We start from the raw sequence: 25,734 nt of genomic DNA, 5'->3' as shown, positions 1-25,734 counted from the left end.
CTGAAAATGCAATATTAATGACTCCTTCGAGACCTCTAGGGAAGTTTGAAGCTTTATTTCTAGCCAATTTTCTCAGAGGATAAACAGGCTAGCTAAGACTAAATAGTCATTGGTTTGTTTTTTGGGGGGGTGGGGACATACTTTTTTTTTGGACATAAGCAGGATATTTTTTAAAATCACCCCTGGGATGTACCCAGCCCCTGCATTTCTATTTCTCTCTCTACCCTCCTTAGAGGGGAACAGTGGTCTTGCCCCAGGCTGATGTGGCTCAGCTATCTTGGCCTTTTCAAGGGTGTTCTAGCTGCTGAGGTCCTGCACAGTGCTTCCTTGTTTTGAACCTATGTAAAAAAATGTTTAATTTCTCATTGTAGTATGTATTAGTCTGTTCTCATGCTGCTAATGAAGACGTACCTGAGACTGGGTAACTTATAAAGGAAAAATGTTTAATTGACTCACAGTTCCACATGGCTGGGGAGGCCTCACAATCATGGCAGAAGGAGAAGGAGGAACAAAGCCATGCCTCATGTAGCTGCAGGTCCGAGAGAGCTTGTAAAAGGGAAGCCCCATTTATATAACCATCAGATCTCGTGAGACTTATTCACTGCCACAAGAACAGTATGAAGGAAGCTGCCTCGTGATTCAATTATCTCCACCTGGCCCCACCCATCACACCTGGAGACTATTACAATTAAAGGTGAGATTTGAGTAAGGACACAGCCAAACCATATCATAATGATTGCATACTGGGATTAGAGGTTATGGAAAAACAAAACCTGATTTTTGTTCAACATTTTTATTCAGAGGAGGATTGAGAACAGTAGGAAAAATGTTCAGACCATCATCTGAAAGGGGATGTTTGTACCAATAACTGCAACCACCCCAGTTTGTGACCAGGGCTCACCCCTTTTAGAAAGCCATGCTCCCTAACCCCTCTTCCCCACTTCCCACCGCAATCCCTCACCATCCTGTGGCTCCCATCTACCGGAGCAAAGCCAGCTCCCAGCTGTATCACCTCATCCAAAAGTAGTTATATCAGAACTGACTTACCCTTTTTTGTGTTTTGTTTTTTTTTTTTTTGGTTTTCTTTGAGACAGAGTCTTGCTCTGTCACCCAGGCTGGAGTGCAGTGGTGCGATCTTGGCTCACTGCAAACTCCGCCTCCCAGGTTCCAGTGATTCTCCTGCCTCAGCCTCCCAAGTAGCTGGGACTACAGGTGCCACCACACCCAGCTAAATTTTTTTGTATTTTTAGTAGAGACGAGGTTTTGCCACCTTGGCCAGGCTGGCTCAAACTCCTGATCTCAGGTGATCCACCTGCCTCAGCCTCCCAAAAGAACTGATTTATCTTTCACTGGTTCCTAAGACATGGCCAGAGAAGTGAAGTTCCAATTATCACTAGTTTAAATATTTTATCTTAGAGAGAAGAAGAATTAACTAACATTTAGAAATTAAAAGTCTTCTTGTAGCCAGGACTTGCTGGCTAGCATAATTTCATTTCTCATTTATTTTACATTTACAAACAAAGCATGCACGATACCTAATCCTAGACTTGCTATTGCTATCCAGGACAAAATTCTTCAGAAATTTCTTTATGCAGGCTTATATATGTTTTTGCTTTCCTTATCCCCTAATCCCAATGTGCAATCATTACAATGAGAAGTTTAAAAATGTTTCCATAGGCTCAAAATGAGGAAGCACCATTTGCAGGACCTCAGTAGCTAAGACACCATTGAAAAGGCCAAGGTAGCTGAGCCACCATTAGCCTGGGATGGGACAACTCTAAGGAGGGTAGAGAGATAAATAGAAACGCAGGAGCTGGGTAAATCCCAGAGGCTACTTTTTAAAATATCCTGCTCATGTCCAAAACAGAAAAAAAGATTTTGAGGTTATTTCCCTAATGATTCTTTAGGCTTAGCTAGCCTGTTTACCCTCTGAGAAAATGGGTTAAAAATAAAGCAGACAAGGGGAATGGCAATGTTTTCATAACAAATTAGTAACGAATCACTTATAATAACAAGAAAGAGAAAGGAGGTTAACATTCCTTGAACTTCTATTACGATATGCGAGATTCAGTGACAAGCACCAAACATAAAGCATATCATGTCATCATCTGTACAACCCTATTAGGTAAAAAGTTATTCCATTTCACATAGGGGGAAATTGAGGCTCAAAGAAATAAAGTAACTTTAATCACCCATCTAGCATGCATTAGAGCCAAACTTTGCCAAGTGTGTGTAACATCAAAGTCCATGCTCTTTCTCCATTGTGCTACTCCCTCATATAATAATATTCCTAATAATAATGAAATAACATAACATTTGCAACACTCATAACAATTTATGTAGTGATTTAATATAAACGTCATTTAATTAACTTTCATGATTAACTCTCAAGGTAGGTATTATCATTATCAGAAAGTATCTGTACAGTGGAAACCGTATTTAGTATCTGTTTTTATGACCATTTCCTACTTGTTCATATATACGTGCTTTATTCCTTCAGCAAGAATATGAAATATAACTATTTGATTAGGGGAAGGGGGCAATGGACTGTAAATTACCCTCCTCACTTTTTAATCTCCTATAGGTGCCAAGCATTGCTTATAACACCCAGTAGGGAAACATGATACCTTTTATGTTTGTTGCTTTATTAGAAAACTAAGTCATTTGAAGTCCTGTTTTTTATTTGATTTTTTCTGATTGCACAAATATTTCATATACCATGAGCAATTAAATGCATTACTTAAGGGAAAAATGAAACCACCAAATTGTACTGTACCTGAGGTTAAATATTTTGACCATTGCATTTTAACATGAATTGCAGATCAACAATTATTTATTGGTGTAAAATGCCATCTTTTACATAAGTTTTCAGTATTTTATTTGTAATTTGGGCATACTTAGTGCTTCATACAAGTCAATTTAACTGTGATTCTTCAAGAAATTAATTTGCCTTGATGGGAATGCTGAATCTGTATCAGGGACAAAGCACAGGACAACATATCTCTATTTACTTTATATAATTTATTCTATCAATTAAATAATTGAAGCAAATATCATGCAGTTTACTTATTATTTGATGTGTGTTCTGATATTATGTACACTTTCTCTAACTAGAAGAAATGAGCCAATTTTTGTTTTGCTCTCTTTGTAACTAAACAAGGGACTTTATTCAGATTTCACCAGTTTTTCTATCAATATCGCTTGTCAGTTTTGTTAAGAATTGACATCTTAACAATACTGAGTCTTTCAATTCATGAACACAGCTTATCTCTCCATTTCTTTAGCCTTGTTTGATTTCCGTTATCAGCACATTGCAGTATGTCAACATATAGGTTACACATGTATTTTGCTAGATTCATTACTATTTTTGTGCTGTTGTTAAATGCATTTCTTAACATTTGAAATTCTACTTATTCATTGCTAGCATATAGAAATACAGTTGACATTCGTATATTAACCATGTATCGTGTGATCTTGCTAAGCTTATTTATTGATCCAGAGCTTTTATCAGGCATGTTTTGGGCTTTTCTTCATTGTCTATCATATCACAGCCATTTTTGTTTATCTTTTTCCAATTTGAATGCCTTTTATTTCTTTTTTGCCTGACTACATTAGCTATTATATTTTTTAAAGAATGCATTTGCAATATTTTCAGAAAGAAAAATTATCCTAAACTCAGTTAATAGAGTTTTTGAGTACATGTTTTCATAAAGCCCTTTTTTGATGAATAAAATCATATTATTTTTCAGAAGCAGCATCTGAGTAAAGAGAAGACTTCTTAGTCTGGCTGTCAACAAACTGTGGGGTGTCGCTGAAATCAATCTCATCTCTCAGAATCTCAAATTCAAAATCAGGAATTTCTTGATGAACTCAGATTGCTTTTTATTTAAAATGTTATAGAAGGCCTTTGAGGAAGGACCTTCACACTCTCCCATTTTACTGATGAAGAAACTAAACAATGGAAAAATTATGAGATATGCTTAAGATTACAAAATAGAGTGCCATTGCTGAGACAGTGTCATTACCATGACTTGAAAATGGACCTTCCAATTGCTACTCCAAGGGCTCTATTTGTATATATCAGAAATGCGACAAACCACCTTTATGACTATTATTGTTCCATGCTCAGATAGAATCTTGTCCTTGGTTTTCCTGATCCATTTTCTTTATTCTTCTAATCATCTGTTCACTAAATCGTGTGAGAACAGGAGTGAAGATTTGCCTCTTCGCTAGACTGTGAATGCCTTGAAGGTCAGGACCATGACCATTTAGAAATCAGCTCTTTTCATCCCTAGCTCTTAAGTAAGAGATTCAGAATTTGGCAGGCTGTTTGCTAGTTAGATATTAATTGATGTATATTGAAATTTAATTATTGAAGAATGACAATCTGAAAAAACAGAAAGCATAAAATTTCAGATAGTACAGTGTGGTAAAAACATCATGTCAGTGACTGGGAGTTTATCCATGATTCATTACATAAATCCATGACCCTTAGCCTATCAAACCACCTCTTCAGGTCTCACAGTAATGTGACAGTGATAATGCCTCAATGATTTGAAAGCAAAGAGCAGGACCAGCTGATAACCTAAGATTCTATCCAGCCTTAGGAGGCATATTTCTGTGAAAACAGCACAGTCACACACATGACATTGTGTAAAACACATCAAGATATCAATATAGGTGTGTTCGCGTCCTTGTCCCCTCCCCACCTTCCAAAAGAAAGGAGTGTTTGTTTGAGAACTACTGGGCTTGGCATGTTTTGGTGAGACTATCTACAAAACCAATAGCCAGGAGAATTGAAAAAGATCCAGAAAGGCTTGACTTATTTACACTGAAATAGGGAGACAGGCTCAGGAAAACAGATTGGAATCCTGAAAGAGGTGGGGAGGTGCGGAGTAATCAACACAATGTGGAATCACCCTGATGCAGCCTGGAGTCAGCCGAAAGAGGAGCGGGTTAAGTTTGGTGAGGGGGAGGCAAACGACCTTCTGGAGGCAGCTTCTGTGCTTTTTGAGTGAGAGAGAGAAAACAAGAAAAATTGCTAAGTTTTTAAAATGTGTTCTCTGAAAAGAATCTCCCATACTTGCACCACACAAAAGTCTTTAATATTTTTTCCATGTAGGACTAATGATTCTTTGAATGGTAATATCATGCTGAGACAGGTTCACAAAAAGAGTCAACTATATTCAAGTAATATTTCTTTTCAAAATTTAGTTAGTTTTACAAGATACATGATTTTCACAAAGCTACCTCAATCCCAGATGCTAAAATGATACTCCTCAATAATATTCCAACTTAAATGTCGCCTTCCCCCTGAAGCTTTTCCTGTCATTTCCATCAGGATACAATCTCTCCTGCTTTAAACTTCTATAATGTTATAGTCATTAAAGATGCTCACATATATTCTGGTTTTCCTGCTTCCAAGAACATGGTAGGTAGAACTTGCTTATGCCCTTAAAATCAGTAACCCACTTGACTTGTCTTAAACCAATAGCATGTGGAGAGAAGACTAGAAAAGCCAGTGGATTTTCATGTTTCCCCTATCCCTGCTGTTTCCTCTGGCACACAACAGTAACATTCCAGGTGGTGGAGTCTCCCTTAGGCTGGGTGCAAGTGTAAAGAGACACAGAGCAGAGCCTCCAGTGGCCCCAGAACAGGCACATAATATGCATGAAAAATAAACACACGCCATGACAGGCCATTATGACTTGGGGGCTGTTTGTTATCTTAGCACAAGCTAACCTTTCCTGACATATATAAAATCTATGTGAGTCTCTGATGCAACTCATCACTTTCGATTTCATGATAATACTTATTGACCATAATTTTTTAATCTCATAGTCAAAACTATAAGCCCTTTGAGGATAGAATAATTTTTTAATACATGTCTTCTTATTTCTCATCGTCGTGAGTGCTATGATATGGGTAAGAATTAGTGAATGCATAAATATATAGTAAATGCATTACTTATTTTAGCTATTACAGATATGTTATTATTATTTCCACATTGTAACAAAATTATGGTGAGTTAAAACTCTACATACAGTATTTTCCTAAATTTCTTGAGCCTTTCTAATGCCCTATATTGAATGAACCTCTATGATCATAATTTATAAATAGTTTTTGAAGTCACCCACTGACATACTGATATGATCTTACAGAGGTAATTATGTTACTGTCCTAGGATAATAAAAAGCAATCATGAAAAAACTATTTTAAAGTAAATATTAATGAACATAAGAAATGCTCACTAAAGAAGAAATCAATAAGAACCTCCAAAATATACCCAAAAAAATGAGCTTTAAAAGAAAACATGAATGAAGTAAAGCTCACCAATATTTAAATGGTTTTAACATTGCAATTCAAACATCAGACTTACAAATTAACAAAGAGATTTTGACAAATAAAACTGGTAAATTAAACTTAATGATTATTTTATTATGAAAACAAAATTTTAGTGGTGAATGTCATGCATCAGCGAAATAAGTTTTCCTTTCCTTGATGAACAACAGCTCAGTAAAAATCAAACGTGTAGAAAAGCACAGAATAGCTTAAGGTGAAAAAGTAAAATGTTTATTTGAACTTAGATTCTTTAGCAATCCCCATAAAGACAAAATTTTCTCAGATTAAAAGTGAAACCTAGAGAACTGACAAAAACAATACAGGAAACAAATTATTTATTATCCACATCTGAGCAATCCCAGAGCCACTCTTCACTTTTCTAAAACAGAAGTAAACAGATTAATATTGCCAGCCCCCACCCTTTATCTCATTTATCAAGACACTGGCCGACCCCACAATCTGGGGCATCTACACAATTGGAGCTGGTGAAACCTCCCTAGCAGCAGGTCCTGCCCCTACTGGCATCATAAAGAGAAATTCTTTTAAGATACAGTCTGAAAAAATAGGGGAAAAAAGGTTACATCACCTAAAGGAAGAAATAAAAGAATTATCAGAAACTTATTTTTAGAAACTTTGCCAGCTAGAAGACAATGGAACAATATCCGAAAGAAATAGTTAACCAATAATTTTATATTGAGAGAGAAAATAAATTTCTGAATTAAAGGTAAAATAAAGCACTTTCAGACAAGTAAGTTCTAAGAGTCTTTGTTACCAGTGTATTGTGTAAACAACAAACGTTAAATAAAGTTATTGAGGTACTCCAAATAAAGCCTGAACTTTAGTTAACAATAATGTGCCAGCGTTGGTTGCCTAGTTTAACAAATGTCCCCTGACAATATAAAGTTCTAACAACAGGTAAAAAATGGGTGAGGAACTCTCTGTAATTTTTCTGTAAATCCGAATGTTCTCCAAAATCAGAAGTATATTGAAAAAAATTTACAACTCCTGCACTTTGAACAATACAATTATGGAAATAGAAATATAAGCCACAGAATGTGATAAAATATTTGCAAAACATACATATAATAAAGAAGTTATATCTAAATGTATAAAAACCCTCAGAAGTTATTAATAAGAAAACAACCCAAAAGAAATAGACAGAATATTTAAACAAAGAACAGTTACAGATGACATATAAACGCACAAAAAAGGATGTTCAATATCATTAGTTATTGGGAAAGCACAAATTAAAACCACAATGAGATGGTACTACACACCTACTGGAATGGCTAAAACTCCTAAATCTGACTGACAGGCAAGAATATGGAACAAATAAAACTTTCACACATTGCTCACAGAGATGAAAAATGGTGAAGGAACTTGGAAAATATGTTGACAATTTTGTATAAAGTTAAACATACTATTGTCATACTAATCATAATGTTATCCCTACCATTTAGCCAAGACACATGAAAATATATGTCCGATCATAGACCTGTACACAAATGCTCACAGTATTTTTGTTTATAATAGCTAAAAACAGGAAACAAGTCAAATGTCAACGGGGAGCAGATATACCAGCTATGTAATGGAGTGCTACTCAGCAATAAAAATGAACAAGCAGCTGATACACACAACAGCATGGATGACTCTCAAAACCATTTATGCTAAGGGGAAAAAAGCTGGATGAAAAGCTACATACTGTAGGATTTCATTTTTTTTTAAATGAGTAACGATTTTATTTTTTTAAATTTTTTAGTTTTGTTCTTTAAACTTTTATGTTCAGAGGCACATGTGCAGTTTTGTTATATAGATGAACTCATGTCACGGGGCTTGTCATACAGATTATTAGTACTTAGGTACAAAGCCTAGTACCCAATAGTTGTTTTTTCTGATCCTCTCCTTCCTCCCACCTTCCACCCTCAAGTAGGCTCCAGTGTCTGTTGTTCCCCTCTTTGTGTCCCTGTGTGACATTCAGATAAAGGCAAAGCCACAGAGAGAGAAATCAGACCACTGGTTGCCGAGGGCTGGAGGTGAGGATAGGTTACCGTTTAAAAAGGGTGTAAAGGAACTTCCAGGGATGATAAAAAAATATTCTATGTCTGGATTATGGTGAATGTGTATGACTATATACGTTAGTCAAAATTCATGAAACTATACAACTAAAAAGGATAATTTCTTCTGTATATAAATTATACCACAATAAACCCGACTTTTAATTAAAAAACAAACAGATGTCTTTGGAAGTGAAAGGTAAACTTTTCATAAGTGTTTATGCTTTAAAATAAAAATTCAAAGAATCATTTTGCTTGTTATACTTGGCTAAGGCTCTGCTGACACTTATGCTGGATGTATACAATCACTTTCCTTTGCTTTTGAAATATTCCAGTAGAAAATATTAAGAGAAACTGGTATTCTGTGTAATTTGTCATGCCTTGAAGGAAAGTTTGTTTAGAACTGTCCATAAAATATCTGGGTTATACATCTCTGAGTGGTTTTTATCCTGAGTTGAAGAATATATCGAGTATAAAGAAAAATTTGTACAGCTGCCTTCAAGCAATGACAATATAAGGTAAATGTCACTGAAAGTGTGTTACTTTGAAGTGAGTTGTTTAAGAATTACCAGGAATTGTGCTGGGTTGAGATCTTTTTAAGTTCCAAACAAAAGACTAATAAAATAAAGATAAAAATTGATAAATATATGAACATTTAAAGCTATTGGATGTCAAAATTATGAAAAGTAAAATTAAAAGCCAAATTAAAAACTGGGAAAAATGTTAGCAAACCGCAAAATGGACCAAGAGTTAATAAATTTAGGGCTCATAAATAACTACTGAAGTAAAAAAACCCAGTACAAAAAAACCCTAGAGAGGTATAAATTGACAATTCACAAAAGAATAAATTGATTATTCAAAAGATAATGAAAACATTTCATCTGATTGGTAATAAAAGGAATAAAATTTGTGTTTATTGCATTGGCCAGAATTTTTTAATGAAAATTATCCATGTGGTGTAATGAAATGGTACGCCAACATTTAATTTTTTCAAAGATTTTTAACGATGGTTGAAATGCAAATTAACACAAATATTCTGGAAAATACTTTGGCAATATGTATCAAAAACCTTTAAGCTGTTCATACTGTTTGCCTTAGCAATCGTATCAGTATTGATATATGCAAATATTTAACACATGGGTATTCACTCGGTGTTATTTATAATTCTGAACTGGAAATAAACAATAGAGTTATTTAAATAAATTATATCATACAATGGGGCTACTATGCAAATATTAAAATAATGTTCTAGAAAAAATACATTATGAGATATTTAATAAGAAATGTGTAGAGCATTTCAGTAAGTAACATACAAAAGTTTGATCCCATTCATTCATTTATTTTTAAATGGAGAACAGAAAATGTACAAGATAAGCCTGAAACGTTTTGTCATATCAAAAAGCCAAGAAGCATCTGCACATTATGAAGGTCTTTATAGGACTCTGAAGTAATTCTACAAGAGACTCTTTTCCTGCAAAAGTTTAAAATTTGGGTATCTATAAGCATATCTACAATGGACTTAAAAATATCAAATATATTTACATCTATGTCCGTAACACTCCAAAAGAAAAACGAAACTCATTGATTACCTTTGGACAATATTAGGAAACCAACTGATTGTTTTCTGAGCTGGCACATAAGGGAAATTAAGAATTTATTCTCTTTTCTATATAGAATATAATTTGGGGTAATCAAAAGATTAATATACTTAAATATATAAAGTTAAAATGTATTTAAATATATAAATATATTTATATTTATACATTTATGTTATGTATATTTGTATTTATTTAAATATGTAGAAGATATATATATTTAAATAAATTTTAAATATAGAATATATAAGCACATAGAGAAGTATTTTTATAGAAGCACTATGGCTAACAAATGAAGAGTGATAGAATTAGGTTACCAAGCCAGGCACCGTGGCTCACGCCTGTAATCTCAACACTTTGGTAGGCCGAGGCAGGAGGATCACTTGAGCTCAGGAGTTTGAAATCAACCTATGCAACATAGCAAAACCCTGACCCTATAAAAAGTAAAAAAAAATTAGCCAGGCATGGTGGCACACGCCTGTAGGTCCAGCTACTTGGAAGGCTGAGATGGAAGTATCATTTGAGCCCAAGAGGTCAAGAAGGTAGTGAGCTGTTGAAAGGTGAAGCCCACTGGGCTTCTGGGTCAGCTGGGGACTTGGAGAACTTTTCTGTCTAGTTAAAGGATTGTAAATGCACCAATCAGCACTCTGTGTCTAGCTAAAGGTTTGTAAACGCACCAATTGGGTGGGGACTTGGAGAATTTTCTGTCTAGCTAAAGGATTGTAAATGCACCAATCAGCACTCTGTGTTAGCTAAAGGTTTGTAAACACACCAATCAGGACTCTTTAAAAACGGACCAATCAGCACTCTGTAAAATGGACCAATCAGCACTCTGCAAAATGGACCAATCAGCAGGATGTGGGCAGGGCCAAGTGAGGGAATAAACGCTGGCCACCCCAGCCAGCAGCGGCAACCCTCTAGGTCCCCTTCCATGCTGTGGAAGCTTTGTTGTTTTGCCCTTTGCAGTCAATCTTGCTGCTGCTTACTTTTTGGGGCCGCACTAACTTTGTAAGCTGTAACACTCACCACAAAGGTCTGCGGTTTCACTCCTGAAGCCAGTGAGACCACGAACCCACTGGGAGGAACGAACAACTCTGGACGCACAGCCTTTAAGAGCTGTAACGCTCACTGCAAAGGTTTGTGGCTTCACTCCTGCAGTCAGCAAGACCACGAACCCATCAGAAGGAAGAAACTCTGGACACATCTGAATATCTGAAGGAACAAACTCCGGACACCCCATCTTTAAGAACTTTAACACTCACCGCAAGGGTCCACAGCGTCATTCTTGAAGTCAGTGAGACCAAGAACCCACCGGAAGGAACTAATTCTGGACACACTGTGATCACATCACTGTACTTCAGCCTGGGTGACACAGTGAGACCCTGTCTCTAATTTAAAAAAAAATTAGAATATTGCTCCTGTGCGATATCAAATGCTTAGTGGATCTAGGTGATGATTGTCAATGACTGCTAATAATACATAAAGAAACAACTACATATTATATACTACTAATCTATGGAAATAAGGGAGGGAGAAATACATTGAGAAACACTGCAGGAATGCTATCAGAAAAGTCCAGAATATAAGAAATTCTATATCAAATAACATTTTTCAACAAAAGAAACTGAGAGAAAAGAAAAAGAAATGAAAGCACGATTTGCAGGTTAAAAGGTAAGCTATGCCCACCAAATTGCATGCTTCATTTAGATCCTAATTTGAACAAATAACTATAAAAATAAGAAAACATTTATGAAACGAATCAGGGAAATTTGACCACTGAATAGATATTTGATTGTATTAAATTATTATCTTTAATATTTTAGAAATACAACAATGGTATTGTGATTGTGTTTTTTAAAATATACCAGTCTTATGGAAATATATACTTATCTATTTATGGATAAAATTATACAATGCCAGGAACTTGCTCCAAAACAATGGAGAGAAGGGGCTTACATTTGAGTGGGGGAAAGATGAACTTATGTCAGAACTAATAATTTTTAAAGATGAGTAACGGGTACTTGAATGTATTATATCATTTTTAAAAAATGGTGTGTGTACTTGAAAGGTTTACTACGTTTTATTACAAATGACAGATTGAATCTGTTTCCATTCAAAGTACAGTACTCCTTTATTGTGAAATTGTATTGCCACAGGGCCTATTTTGATCATATTTACGGTAGATGTTGCTATTCACCTCTCAATATTCGTGTTCTCTTCTTTCCTATTAATAAAATTTTCAACTTAGAATTCTCCTGCCTTCTCCTGCAACTAGGTGTAGCCATATGACAAAGCTTTTGCTAATGAGATGTGAGCAAAAGGAACCTGTGCAACTTCCAGGTTGTGTTAACCCTTCCCATCCCACTTTCTGCAGGTTGGAATGTGGAGGTTGTAGCCAATAGCTCTAACTTGGGATGCAGGGGTGGCCTCTTTTCCTGACAAAACCACTGTTCATTATCTAATATATTCTGCTGGTGTTTGAAACAGCAACTCCATCAATTACTTCCCCTCTGTACTTTTGACAGGTTGGGCGTTTGGGGTTTTTTGTTTTGTTTTGTTTTGTTTTTTGTGTGTGAGAACTCTTACAATCTACTCTCTTAGCAATTTCCAAGCATACAATACATTGTTATTAACTATAGCCACAATAGTGGAACAATAGGTCTTTTGAATTCTTTCCCCTTAACTGAAATTTTGTATCCTTTGACCGACTGCCAACTCTACCATCCAATCCCCTGACAGTTTTTAAATTGAAACTCCCAAGAGTGAGGAAGTTTATTGCTACAGCATGCACAAAGTCCTGCCTGTTTGTAGAGTGTGTCTCAGCAGCTTTTGCCTTCTTGGAAGAATAATGTGAATTCTCATTCACGTATCAAGTAGAGGAGCAGAAGATGTATAGTGTTTGCTCTTTGTTTCTTTTCAAAATGTCTTCAAGAACAGCACAAGTAGGATGTGACCTAGAGTACTGGTTTGATGCAACTTCATACATATGATTCAATTTAGATCAACTTGATTTGATATTTTAGATAAGTTAGTCAATTAGGCTTCTAAGATAAAGTCATAAATTGTTACCAAGATCATAAGCAAAGCAAGACTGCCATGAATTTCTGATAGCATTAAGAGGAACATGTAGTTAGTGGTAAAAAGTAAACTCCAAAAGACTTTGAGGTAAAAAAAAAATCCAGTGATCAAGTGGAAAATTGATCTTAGATAGAATAAACTCATTTGAGTATTAATGCGAAAGTAAAAAATATTAAAATAAATCCTGAAGCACTTTAAAAGAGTAATAAAATAGAGACACTGTAGGCTCTGAAGCTCGACTGCCTGTATTCAAATTCCAGCACTGTTGCTTTTTCCTCTAGCTTGGGCAAGCGACTGAGCCTCTCTCTATCTTAGTTTTCCCGTCTAATTATTGGAGAAAACAAATATACCTCCCTGCTATAGCCTGAATGTTTGTGCACCAACCCCCCCCCCAGAAAAATTCACACGCTGAAATCCTAACCCCCAGTGTGATAGTATTGGTAGGGGATAGTGAGTGTTGGGAAGAGATAGGCTGTAACCAATTTGATTCGTTATAATCACATGGCTACCTTATTTAATCTACTAGTGCCCTTATAAAAGTGACCCTAGAGAACTTCCTTGCTCTCTCCAGTATGTAAGGACACAGCAAGAAGGTGCCGTCTGTGAACCAGAAAGCGGGCCCTCACCAGACACCTAATCTTCCTTGATCTTGGACTTCCAGCATTCCTAACTATGAAAAATAAATTTCTGTTGTTTATAAGCCACCCACCCGGTTTATGGTTTGTTATGGCAGCCCAAAAAGACTAAGATGCTGTCTTATAGAGTTGGGTTGACTGTTGTGTTAATAGGCACACTAAGGCACAATCAATTTTAGTTTGTTTGAGCAAACAGTGACTCATGAATCAGGAAACACTAAATCAAACTTGGTTTTGGACTCTGCAAAGGAACACAAGGGGAAGGCTTTTATTGGATGAACATGGATGTAAAGCAAAGAAAATATTTGATTGGTTATAGTCCCATAGTTGCCTTATTTAGTCTATCCTGCTGGAAAATTCCTACTTATATGAACTATTTGGTAACTTTTGATTGGTTATCCTTAAGTTTTATTTTTCTTTTACATAGGCATTTATGAGAAGTACCTTAAGTTTTGCTTACGTTTGCAAATTGAGCAAGGTTAAGGTCACTTCTGAGGCCTACCTAACTGGCTTTGTGGGCTCAGGAGTGTTCAGGACTGAGCTCCATTTTAATTTACTTTAACAATTATTATGTGTGGAGTTGTATTTGCCCAATATTCCTATGCCAAAGTCCTAATGCCCAGTATCTCAGAATTTACCTTATAGTAGCATGCACATAACAAATGCTCAATAAAAGTTAACTATTACTATTGTTTAAAATTATGTCTTTCATTTTTGTCTTTATTTGCATGACTCTGCACAGTAGCAATAACTATAATAAACGGGAAAAACTAAACTATGATGCTAGAAAGTTGGTGCATTTTACCAAGACTAAATGATTTCTCTACATTCAAAAGAGTGTCGTAGAATTATGTCAATTGGAATAAAACATTTTAAAATAATTTAGTTATAAAGTATGCCATTTTGCATATGTTTTTAAATGAAATGATGCTAAATTAAATTATATTCAGTTACAGGAAGATTAATATGTAAATCAACAAAAGAGCCTCAAGACAACTCTTTGGCTCTTATTTGTGGGAGTCAATTTATACCTTGAAGAAGTGCAATCTCTTGAATACTAATTTATATCAATTTATTATACTAATATCAGGCATTTTGTTATTTTGTCAGGTTTTTCTTAGAAAGTATAATTCTTTTGCTTTGTTTTTTATACATGTGAATAAAACTACAGAGTGTGTTAGGAGCCTTGTGAAGAATTTAAGTCATCCTTGACTTTCAGCATAATTTCTTTAGAGAAAAATGGCTCACGTTATTTTGCCACTTTTCTATTTCACAGGTTTTTGGCTACTGACCAATATTCTTAAAATTAAACATTTGGATTCAAGTAAAAGCATGACTCTTTTAGCAGTTATGTCACTTATAATGAAAATTTTCAAAAATGAGTATTAGTTTAGGGCAAAATAGAGTGCACTTAGGGGAAGGATGAAAACCTGGAAAAAGTGTTTGAACAAATATATAAGGCCAGGGCTACACAATGTCAGTAAAAGTCCATCATTTAAAATGAAAGGTAGGGTTACCTAGCCAGCATCACAGAAAAAAGAGCATTTGTTAACTGAGTGCTTATTTTGACTTTGTACAGACAAAGCCCGAATCTCAAACTACAATCACACAAAAATTATTCAGAAACACAAATGTTTAAGAGCAAAAGGTGCCAAAATGTTAGACAACATTACAGGGATAGCATAATGACCTTTGTTCTTAACAACTTGTAGCAAAAGTTATATCTGAAGTCAAATCAAATGTTTTGAGATTTAACAAACATTCAAGCATAACATTGCCATTCCTTCCCTTTTTTAGTGAGATCTATAAAAGCAGGTATGTAACAACCTACAAAAACATATATTAAATTTGTTTAAAGTTCAGAAGATTGTTACGTAATAGTGTCATTTGTGTAAAACATACTTATTTTATTGTACGTGCACTGAAATCTCCAGAAGAGTCCTCAAGAATCTGGGGAAGAGAACTGAATGAATGAGAGCTCGTGGCAGGAGGGAGAATGTCCTCTGTAGTAAGGCTTCTCACAACTCTTGTATTTGTACAATGTGCCCTATTACCTAACTGATATGGTTTGGCTGTGTCCCCACCCAAATCACATCTTGAATTATAGTTCCCATAATCCCCACATGTCATAGGAGGGACCTGGTGGGAGGTAATTTAATCATGGGGGCAGTTACTCTTATGCTGTTCTCATGATAGTGAGTTCTCATGAGATCTGACCGTCTTATAAGGGGCTTTTCCCCCTTTGCTCAGCACTTCTCCTTGCTGCTGCCCTATGAAGAAGGACATGTTTGCTTCCCCTTCCCCCATAATTGTAAGTTTTCTGAGGCCTCCCCAGCCCTGCAGAACTGTGAGTAAATTAAACCTCTTTCCTTTATAAATTACTCAGTCTTGAGTATGTCTTTATTAGCAGCATGAGAATGGACTAATCCACTAATCAAAGAATGAATGAGGTAAAATAAATATTAGAATTATATTTAAGACAACATAGTCATTTCCATAATTTAAACAACATGGGAAGTAGCATCATTCTTCCAGTAATGATCTGAAAATTCTATGGTAAAGTTAAATTTCAGGTGCCTTACATAGACCTAGGAAAATTCTTCTAAAAAAATATAATAAAACACACAGACCACCACCACCATCACCACTACCACCACCATGTAGCTTCTAAGAGCTTTCCAGGAAGTTCACAAGAAAATACAGTGGAAACTCTGACTATTTATAATTTAGCAAGAGGGGATTTTCACTAAGTGAAACATCATATCTGAGCCTCCTTGATTCAATTATATGAAGATTAAATTACTTTTTCATATACCACTACAGGTCAATGGATTCCATAATCTTTTCTCATTTCATTTAAATCTGGATTACCACAATAACAAATAAGAAGAAATTGGATAGATGAGACTTATGGATAAATTTTACACAAACATCGGGTCACAGGTCACTTAAAGCTGCAACTCAAATTTCAGACTTTTAACTTGATCATTCTGAACTTATAAAATAGACTTTATTTTTTAAAACAGTCCTTTCATTTCTTCCTTTTTATTGCAATAAAATTCACAAAACATAAAATCACTGTTGTAATCATCTTAAAGTTTATATAATTCAGTGGCACACAATACATTCACAGTGTTTTGTAACCATCACCACTATTTAGTTCCAGAACATTTTTATCACTCCAAAAGGAAACTTTATACCCATTAAGCAATCACTCACCATTCCCTCCAGCCTCACCCCCAGCCCCTGGCAATCAGTAACCTGTTTTATATCATTATGAATTTGTCTGTTCTGGATATTTCATATAAATAGAAACATACAATACATGGCTTTTTGTGTCTGGCTTTTTTCATTTAGTTTATTACTATGAAAGCTCATTCATGCTGTAATGTATATCAGTACTTCATTCTTTTATGGCTGAAGAATATTTCATTCTATGGATAGACCACATTTTGTTTATCCCTTAATCAGTTGATGAATATCTGTATTGTTTTCACCTTTTGACCATTATGAACATTATTGCTATGAACATTCATGTACGAGTTATTTTTTTTTTTGAGCTCCTGTTTTCAATCTTTTAGGTATATTCCCAGAAGTGGAATTGCTGGGTTATATAGTAACTCTATGTTTAGCTTTTTGAGGAACCAACAAACTGTTTCCCACAATGGCTGCACATTTTACATTCCCGCTGGAAATGGTCAAGGGTTCTAGTCACTCCATGTCCTCACCAATGTTTATTTTCCGTTTTTGATTACAGCCATCTTTGTGGGTATGAAAAGGTATCTCATTGTGGTTTTGATTTGTATTTCCCTAATGACTAATGATGTTGAGTGTATTTTCATGGGTTTCTTGGCCATTTGTAAATATTCTTTGGGAAAATGTGTACTCAAATCCTTGGGCCATTATTGCATTCGATTTTCTCTTTGTTATTGAGTTCTAGGAACTCTTTATGTAGTCTGAATACTAGATCCTTATCAGCTAAACGACTTGCAAAGATTTGCTCCAATTCTTTTTTACTTTCTTGGTAGTGTCCTTTGATGTAAAAAGTTTCATACTTGAGTCCAATTTATCTATTTTTTTCTTTTGTTGCTTATGTTTTTGGTGTCATACCCAAGAAACCATTGCCAAATCCAAGGTTATGATGATCTATTCCTATATGTTTTCTTCTAAGAGTTTTACCTCCATTATTTAGATCTTTAAGCCATTCTCAGTTAATTTCTGTAAATGATATAAGCAAGGGTTCAAATTCATTACTTTGCATGTAGATATCCAGCCATTTGAAATTTGGACTAATAAAGGTAGCACATGTCAACTTGTACTACCTTTTTGTAAGTACTGCATTTTATGTGGTAAAGTATATTTTAGTGGTTAATTTGGAGTGTGATATACATTGAAATAATCAAGGAATATTTTATATATATAATATTCACTCACAATTGGGCATCCAAATGTTTATTAGTAGTAGTAAGAAAAACTTACAAGCAAGTGTAAGTGTGACTTATTTGCCACAATGAAAATCACATGGAATAGTCACAATGCAAGCGCACATAGTATTTAACCTAAAAGACAATACATTGCCATTTAATTTATGGGAATAATAACAAGTTTTAGCACTGCAATGGTTCTGTGTAAAATAAGTCACAGCGACTTTGGTTCTCAGCTGTGTCAAAAATTTTTCAACACAAAGAAAATTTTTAAAATTGAGATAACGTTTCTTTGGTGAATATATTCATTTTATTTCTTTTAGAGTTCATGTTATACTGGTGATTCTTTCGTCTATCTCAAACATGACAGCCTGCTATACACCTTGTTGACCAAAAGCAATATCAGGTAGAGAAGTTTAAGTCAAACCTTCACTAGTATTTAAAACTTTCTTTCCAGTTACAACAATGTGATCTAATCATACATGTTAGAACTAAAAGGGTTTAGAGAGATTCTAATATGTTTTACTAGCAGAGAAAATGCTAGTATCACTGCTTTCTAGTCATACATTTTCCTAGTTACATAACTAGTGAGTGGTTGTGAAAGCACTAGAAACAGATCACAACCAGGTGCATGTCTACTACTAATACAGTGCATTTTCAACGACAGTGATCAATAATCATGCTTTTAGTAGAATACCTATCCTAATATTCCGAAGTCCCTTTTTCCCCTAAAGAATAAATTAGGGACATGAAAAAAAAATCAGTGCTTCAATTATGCTAACATCCTTGAGATATTCCAGAGACTGCTCTAACTATAACAGGTATGTTAAAATCTTATTAATAATTCCTCTGTTCCATAAAAATCAGTTTCTTTAAACACTAAGTTAAAGGGCTAAAGGGTTGCTTTATGAGCTGATAATGCTTACTATTGGACATGATCTCACAAGTAATTACTTCGCTTTATATAACACAGAAATGTGTATGGGAATTATATATTTGATAATTTACTATTGATAACTTACTAATAACGTTAGTATTGAATGTTGGTATAAGCAGGCATTCAGTGTGTTTTAAAGGACTTGTGCCATTGAATGGAATCACACTTCAAAAGATAGTGAAAATGTCCCCCGCATCCTGGGTATCTTTTAGCCCTAAAGTTGTCCCACAGGCCACACTTGTCCCTGTCCTCCCTCTTCACTATGGTTTAAATGTGTTCCCTCCAAAATTGTTGACACTTAATGGTCAATGGGAGAGTATTAAGAGGGGGTCCTTTATTTGAGGTGATTAGGCCATGAGAACTCCTCTCTCATGAACAGGATGAAGGCCCTGATACACAGTGTTTGACTCTCTTGTCCTCTGACTTCTGCCACACACAAGGACACAGCGTTCATCCCACTAAGAAGAAGATGAAAAAGGGGATAGCATGCAGCCACAAGGGACAATCTCAAAAGCAGACAGCAGCCCTCACCAGACAACCACACCTGCAGACACCTTGATCTTGAACTTCTCAGTGTCTAGAACTGTGAAAAATAAAACTGTGGTCTTTGTAAATTACCTGGTCTAAGGTACAATCACGTGTCACTTAACAATGTAGGGATGGCCGGGCATGGTGGCTCATGCCTGTGATAGCCCAGCACTTTGGGAGGCCAAGGCGGGCAGATCACCTGAGGTCAGAGTTCAAGACCAGCCTGGCCAACATGGCTAAACTCCATCTCTACTAAAAATATGAAAATACAATTGGCCGGGCTGGTGGCACATGCCTGTAACCCCAGCTACTCAGGCTGAGGCAGGAGAATCACTTGAACATGGGAGGAGGAGGTTGCAGTGAGCCAAGATCGCACCAGTGCACTCCAGCCTCGGCAACAGAGTGAGACTCTGTCTCAAAAAAAAAAAAAAAAAAAAAGACAGTGTGGGGATACATTCTGAGAAATGGGTTGTTAGGTGATTTCCTTGTTCTGTGAACATCACAGAGTGCACTTACACAAACCTAAATGCTGTAACCTACTACACACCTGGGCTCGATGGCAAAGCCTATTCCTCCTGGGCTACAAACCTGGACAGTATCTTACTATACTGAGTACCGTAGGCAACTGTACCACAATGGTAAGTATTTGTGTATCTAAACACAGAAAAGATACAGTAAAACTGAGGTATGAAAGAGAAAAAAATAGTACACCTTTACAGGTGTACAGGCACTTACCATGAATGGAGCTTGCAGGCCTGGAAGTTGCTCTGGGTGAGACAGTGAGTGAGTGGTGAGCGAAGGTGAAGGCCTAGGACATTACTGCACACTACTGTAGACTTTGTAAACACTGTAGGCTTTGTAAACATGCTACACTTAGGCTACACTGAATTTATTTTTATAAAAACCAAGTAATTGCACTACGACATTATGATGGCTATGACATCGCTAGGTGAAAGGAATTTTTCAGTTCCATTATAATCTTATAGGACTACAGTCACATATGCAGTCCGTTGTTGACCAAAACATTATGCATCTCATGTTCGTATTTTATTACAGCAGAAGAAATGGACTAAGACACTCCTGCCGCAGGGATACCTACTATGTCAGCAGAGCCAGCAGCACCTTGTCTATGTCTGAGAGAGACTCCATTGTGGCCTCCTCACCAGTTCACTAGGTGTCTCCTCCAGGATCCTACAGACTAAATCCAATGACGGGTGAAGTTCCCACAGACAGCCTTAAGAGGGGAAGTACTGGCCAGCAGCAGACAGCCACAACCTCAGAGAGCCAGGTGGGCACCAGATGTTTGCCTACTGGGTGCCGGATCTACTGTCGTGGTCCAGGGACCCTCAAGGGTGGGGGCCACACACAAGAGCCCCAATGGCCTACCTGGTGGTTTGGCAGGTAGAAGAGTCCCTAGACAGTGCCCAATGGGCCTCTTCAAGGACAGGCCAAATCCATGTTCAAGATATAGGCCAGCCCTCTAAGAAAAGAGGAAGAGGAAATCCAAAAAAAAAAAAAAAGAGGCCAAAAATTCAAGACTTTGGGGGCACCAATTTGTCTGGCAATAACCAATCTGAAAGTAATACTGGAATGGGGTGCTAGAGATCTGCTGAGGTGCCAGGCATTACTTCTTTTGTTGCTGGACTAGAGAGGAGGTCTAGAATCCCTTCCCCCTTGGCCCTGGAGAAAGAACAAGGATGGCCATGTAAGTAGAGGACATTGGCTACCTACCAATCAGTAGGTGAGTTTTATAATTTAATATATGGTTAAATACCAGATCTGCCCTGGAACATTGTAAGTGTTCAACAAACATTAGTTATTATGTTATATGCTATGATCATAATATGAACTATATGATGATGATTTTTTTTGCAGTGTGTTGTTATTTTAAATAGGTAGGCTAAGCAACTACTGTCATCTCCTTTAAAAAATGAAGAAATTGAGGCCAATGAGGTTAAATAACTCAAATTCACAGTTAAATACATCTGTGTCTTCTTTTTTTAAGACTAGGTCTCACTCTGTCACCCAAGATGGAGTGAATAGTGCCATCGTAGCTCACTACAGCCTTGAACTCCTGGGCCCAGGTGATTCTCCCACCTCATCACTCCCCTAACCCCAAGAACCTAGGACTGCAAGTGAATATTGACATACCCAGCTAATTTTTAATTTTTTCGTAGAGACAGAGTCTTGCTGTTTCCCAGGCTGATCGTGAACTCCTGGCCTCAAATGATTCTCCCACTGTGGCCTACCAAAGTTCATGGATTACAGGTGTGAGCCACCATGCCCAGCCCATGTCTTTTCATGTACGTTTCAATGCACCTTTCCATCTACCCTCATGTAGGTGAAGGATTAAAATGATGGGGAAGTACAGATGTGAAAGGGTGGATAGAGGGATACAGCTGAAAAAATAACAAGCTTGAAATATATGTATATCTAAACCAGATTCAAGAAGTAGAAAGCAACTAAAAATAGAGGAATACAATCAGATATGGCAAGGTTCAATGTGCAGGAGAAATTGAGAGAACCTATGGCTTCTGAAAGATATATCAAATTTTCTTAACCTTGTAAGTTATATATCCACAAGTCAAAAAAAATTCAACATTTTGTGATAAATCCTAGTTTAAAGCCAATGACATAATATGATTTCTATTGTTTCCTTTTACTTTCAAAAGTGTTCTAATTTGGGCAATAAATTATATGCTTACTCTTTATACTTAAATTGATGATATGTGGTCTCATGGAAGGTGGACCATTTTTTGAAAGCCCTTTGTCATCAGACTGACTGTGGTTCTAAAATACTAACAATTCAGAGAATAAAGTAGTCTGAAGATGGGTGGGAAAGACCACAAGTATAGACAGAGGGCTACTGGAGTTCACAGGAGAGAAAACCTTTGAGATGGTTGAGAAATGAATCCGTACATCCCTATAAGCAGTAAAAGGACACCATTGACATGAATAGTTCAGTCCTTAAGCAGAACATCACCTCACTCTGAGGACAAAGGAGGTCACTGGCACTCTTGTCCTTTTCCTATTTTCTCTCCCTGTGAGAACATCAAAGGATTAGGAGCTGAGAAATTTTGCAAGCGATCTGAGATGATAATAAAAGGGTTGAAAAGAGGCTCTTTGTGATGAAAGAGGAGCCAAGAAGAAGGAGAAAACTTCTTTAGCACAATGAAAAAGAGTTATGTTTTATAAGAAGTAGAATCAATGTTACACAATAAAATCAATATACTATTTTCAGATGAACATAAGCTGCGCTCTCTTTGGAATAAAATTAGTTGTTCTTGTACAGAACAATTGTCAATTTAGGGCTACACTGCATCCATTACTTTTTCCCAAAGGCTCTTCATTTTTCTGTATGAAGACTGAAGTATTTTTATCATGCAGAAGCTTGATAAAATTCTATATTCAAAGAGCCTTGAGCTACCATTATAAGGCTAAAGTGGTCTTAGAGCTCTTTCTACAAGATCCTTTCTCTTGCTGCCTAGATCGACAGTAGCCACATGATCCAAGTTCAGCCAACTGATCACTGTTTCTTTCCTTAGGTGTGGACCCTATAACCACCCAGTGGGTTTATCTTGCCCGTTGCCTAGACAGAGCCGATTTATCAAGACCAGAGAATTGCAGTAGAGAAAGGGTAATTCATGCAGAGCTGGCTGTGTGGGAGACCGGAGTTTTATTATTACTGAAATCAGTCTTCCCGAGCATTTGGGGATCAGATTTTTTAAGGATAATTTGGTGGGTAGGGGGCCAGTGAATTGGGAGTTCTGATTGGTCATGTCAGAGATGAAATCACAGGGAGGTGAAGCTGTCCTCTTGCAAAGTCATTTCCTGGGTTGGGGGGGGAGGGGTGGGGCCAAAAGACCAAATGAGCCAGTTTATCAATTTAGGTGGTACCAACTGATCCTTCGAATGCAGGGTCTGCAAAATGTCTCAAGTGCTGGTATTAGGTTTTACAATAGTGATGTTATCCCCAGGAGCAATTTGAGGAAGTTTAGAATCTTACAGCCTCCAGCTGCATGACTCCTAAACCATAATTTCTAATCTTGTGGCTGATTTGTTAGTCCTGCAAAGGCAGTCTAGTCCCTAGGTAGGAAGGGGGTTTGTTTTGGGAAAGGGCTGTTACCATCACTGTTTCAAAGCTAAACCATAAAGTAAGTTCATCCCAGAGTTAGTTCAGCCTCCCCGCAAAAATGAACAAGGACAGCATGAAGGTTAGAAGCAAGATGGAGTCAGTTAGGTCAGATCTCTTTCACTGTAATGATTGTCTCAGTTATAGTTTTTGCAAAGGCAGTTTCAACCCTCCGAGAGGTGACACAACAATGAGAGAAAATGTTTAGAGATCATTTATTCTGTGAAAGTAGGTGAGACAATCTAGAAGTTTCTTTCAAAAAGGTGACTTAGAGTTGCCCGGTTTCTGTCTCTTCCAAGCCTGATTGGTGTCACTTGCTTTAAACCAAAGTTGTGGGGTGGGGGGAGGGGGGAGGGATAGCTTTAGGAGATATACCTAATGCTAAATGACGAGTTAATGGGTGCAGCACACCAGCATGGCACATGTATACATATGTAACTAACCTGCACATTGTGCACATGTACCCTAAAACTTAAAGTATAATAATAATAAAATAAAAAGAAACTTAACATATTCAAGTTGATAAGCTGTGTTTGCCCTAATCAAAGGGAAAAGTTTCTGATGCCGTCCCTGGAGGAGGAAATTGAATGGAATTGGTACTATATTCTTCCACCTCATGATGCAAGAGCCCTCTGATTTGACAACCAGTAGAAGTATGGTCCAAAGAAAGCCTACCACAACATTCGTTCTAAGCCAAAGATGATAGAGTTTGCAGGGCACAGGGAAAAAAAGATGGCCAGAATCTCCATCTTTTATGTAGATGAGTATTCCAGGAAATGGAATACTAAGGCAGAGTAGGAGAGAAAATTAGGAGTTGATGTTAAAAAGTGAGGGTACATCCACACAGAGCACTTCCAAAGGCCTGTATCTTGTGGGGGCACATTTTAATATGTACTTACCCTTCAAGTGCTTAAATCACCATGGAAATCTGCCCATATTTTCAGTGGGGGGTGACGTTCTAATGGTTCTTAGGAAGATCGGTGCCTACCTGCTTCCTGTTGAAATAGGGCTGCTGGGGTCCCACCCCCACCCCACCAATCATAAGGAGAAGAGGCCACAGATCTGCATGTGTGTAATTCACTGGCAGTAAGACTCCAGAGCTCTTTTCTTTGTTGGCTCCCCTATCCCAGCAGTGTAGTATGGGCACCTTCTCTTTTGTGGGACAGAGAGAAAGACCATTGACTCACCCAAGTAAACATTTCTCTCCACTTTGGAATCATTTGTGGTAATTGTTAATTTGACTGTCTCATTTTGGAAACTTCTATTTCTCTTGGTGACTGTGGGATCCTTCAAAGCTAAGAGGGACTGGATTAGGGGTTAGGGTTCACAGCAAGTAGCCGGCAGATTTGAATGGACTCTATGTCGAGATTTCCCAGGAATAAGGCCAAAAAAAAAATCTGGAGATTTCCCTCTTGCCAAGAAAGCAGAAACTCAAGCAAGGACTTGAGACAGGTGACCTGGTTAATAATCAAGTGTCTCCCAACCACAGCACTTCCCTTGTGGTCCCAAGCACCCAGGCTTGGCACTCGAAGACAAGTGACAGAGTACAGGATACATCAAATACAGTATTTGCACATTATGGTTAAAAATGAATCCTCTTTTTTATTTTTTTAAATTCTGTCTCTGTAGAGACTGTCAAAAATTGCCAATGCCCATTCTAATGCAAGTCATCACACCGTGGTATTGGGAAATGTTTTTAATTAGCAATAATCGCACCCTGGAGGAACCTCAGTAGCTACAATAGTGCCACTGCACAAAGCTTAAACTAACTTATTTTTATTATTCTTCTAGTGCTAATTTATTAAAATACAGATATGGTGTAAATAATTCAATTTCCTGCAATATGTCTTTTCTATTATTGCTTCTGGAACCATTTGATTCCTTCCATTTTCTTCTTATCACAAGCTATTCTCTATTTATCTTGACCTATTTATTGTTACAAATAATGTTTTCCTAAAACAAATTAGGCCATCAGGCAGGTATTTTAAATGTTTTTTCTTTCCTTGTCA

General features: G+C 36.7%; 1 non-coding gene across 1 annotated transcript; it reads right to left on the bottom strand.

The window, feature by feature from the left end:
* Nucleotides 1-25,345: 25,345 nt before the first annotated feature.
* Nucleotides 25,346-25,486, bottom strand: LOC115931513 (U4 spliceosomal RNA). Its single transcript, XR_004067985.1, has one exon. It is a non-coding gene; the product is annotated as a U4 spliceosomal RNA (small nuclear RNA).
* Between the last annotated feature and the right edge of the window lie 248 nt (nt 25,487-25,734).

This window comes from Gorilla gorilla, chromosome 17, assembly GCF_029281585.2.
Source record: "Gorilla gorilla gorilla isolate KB3781 chromosome 17, NHGRI_mGorGor1-v2.1_pri, whole genome shotgun sequence".
In the NCBI taxonomy this organism is placed as follows: domain Eukaryota; kingdom Metazoa; phylum Chordata; class Mammalia; order Primates; family Hominidae; genus Gorilla; species Gorilla gorilla.
The sequence above is the reverse complement of the archived record's forward strand: the minus strand, read 5'-3'. Positions and strand labels throughout refer to the sequence as shown.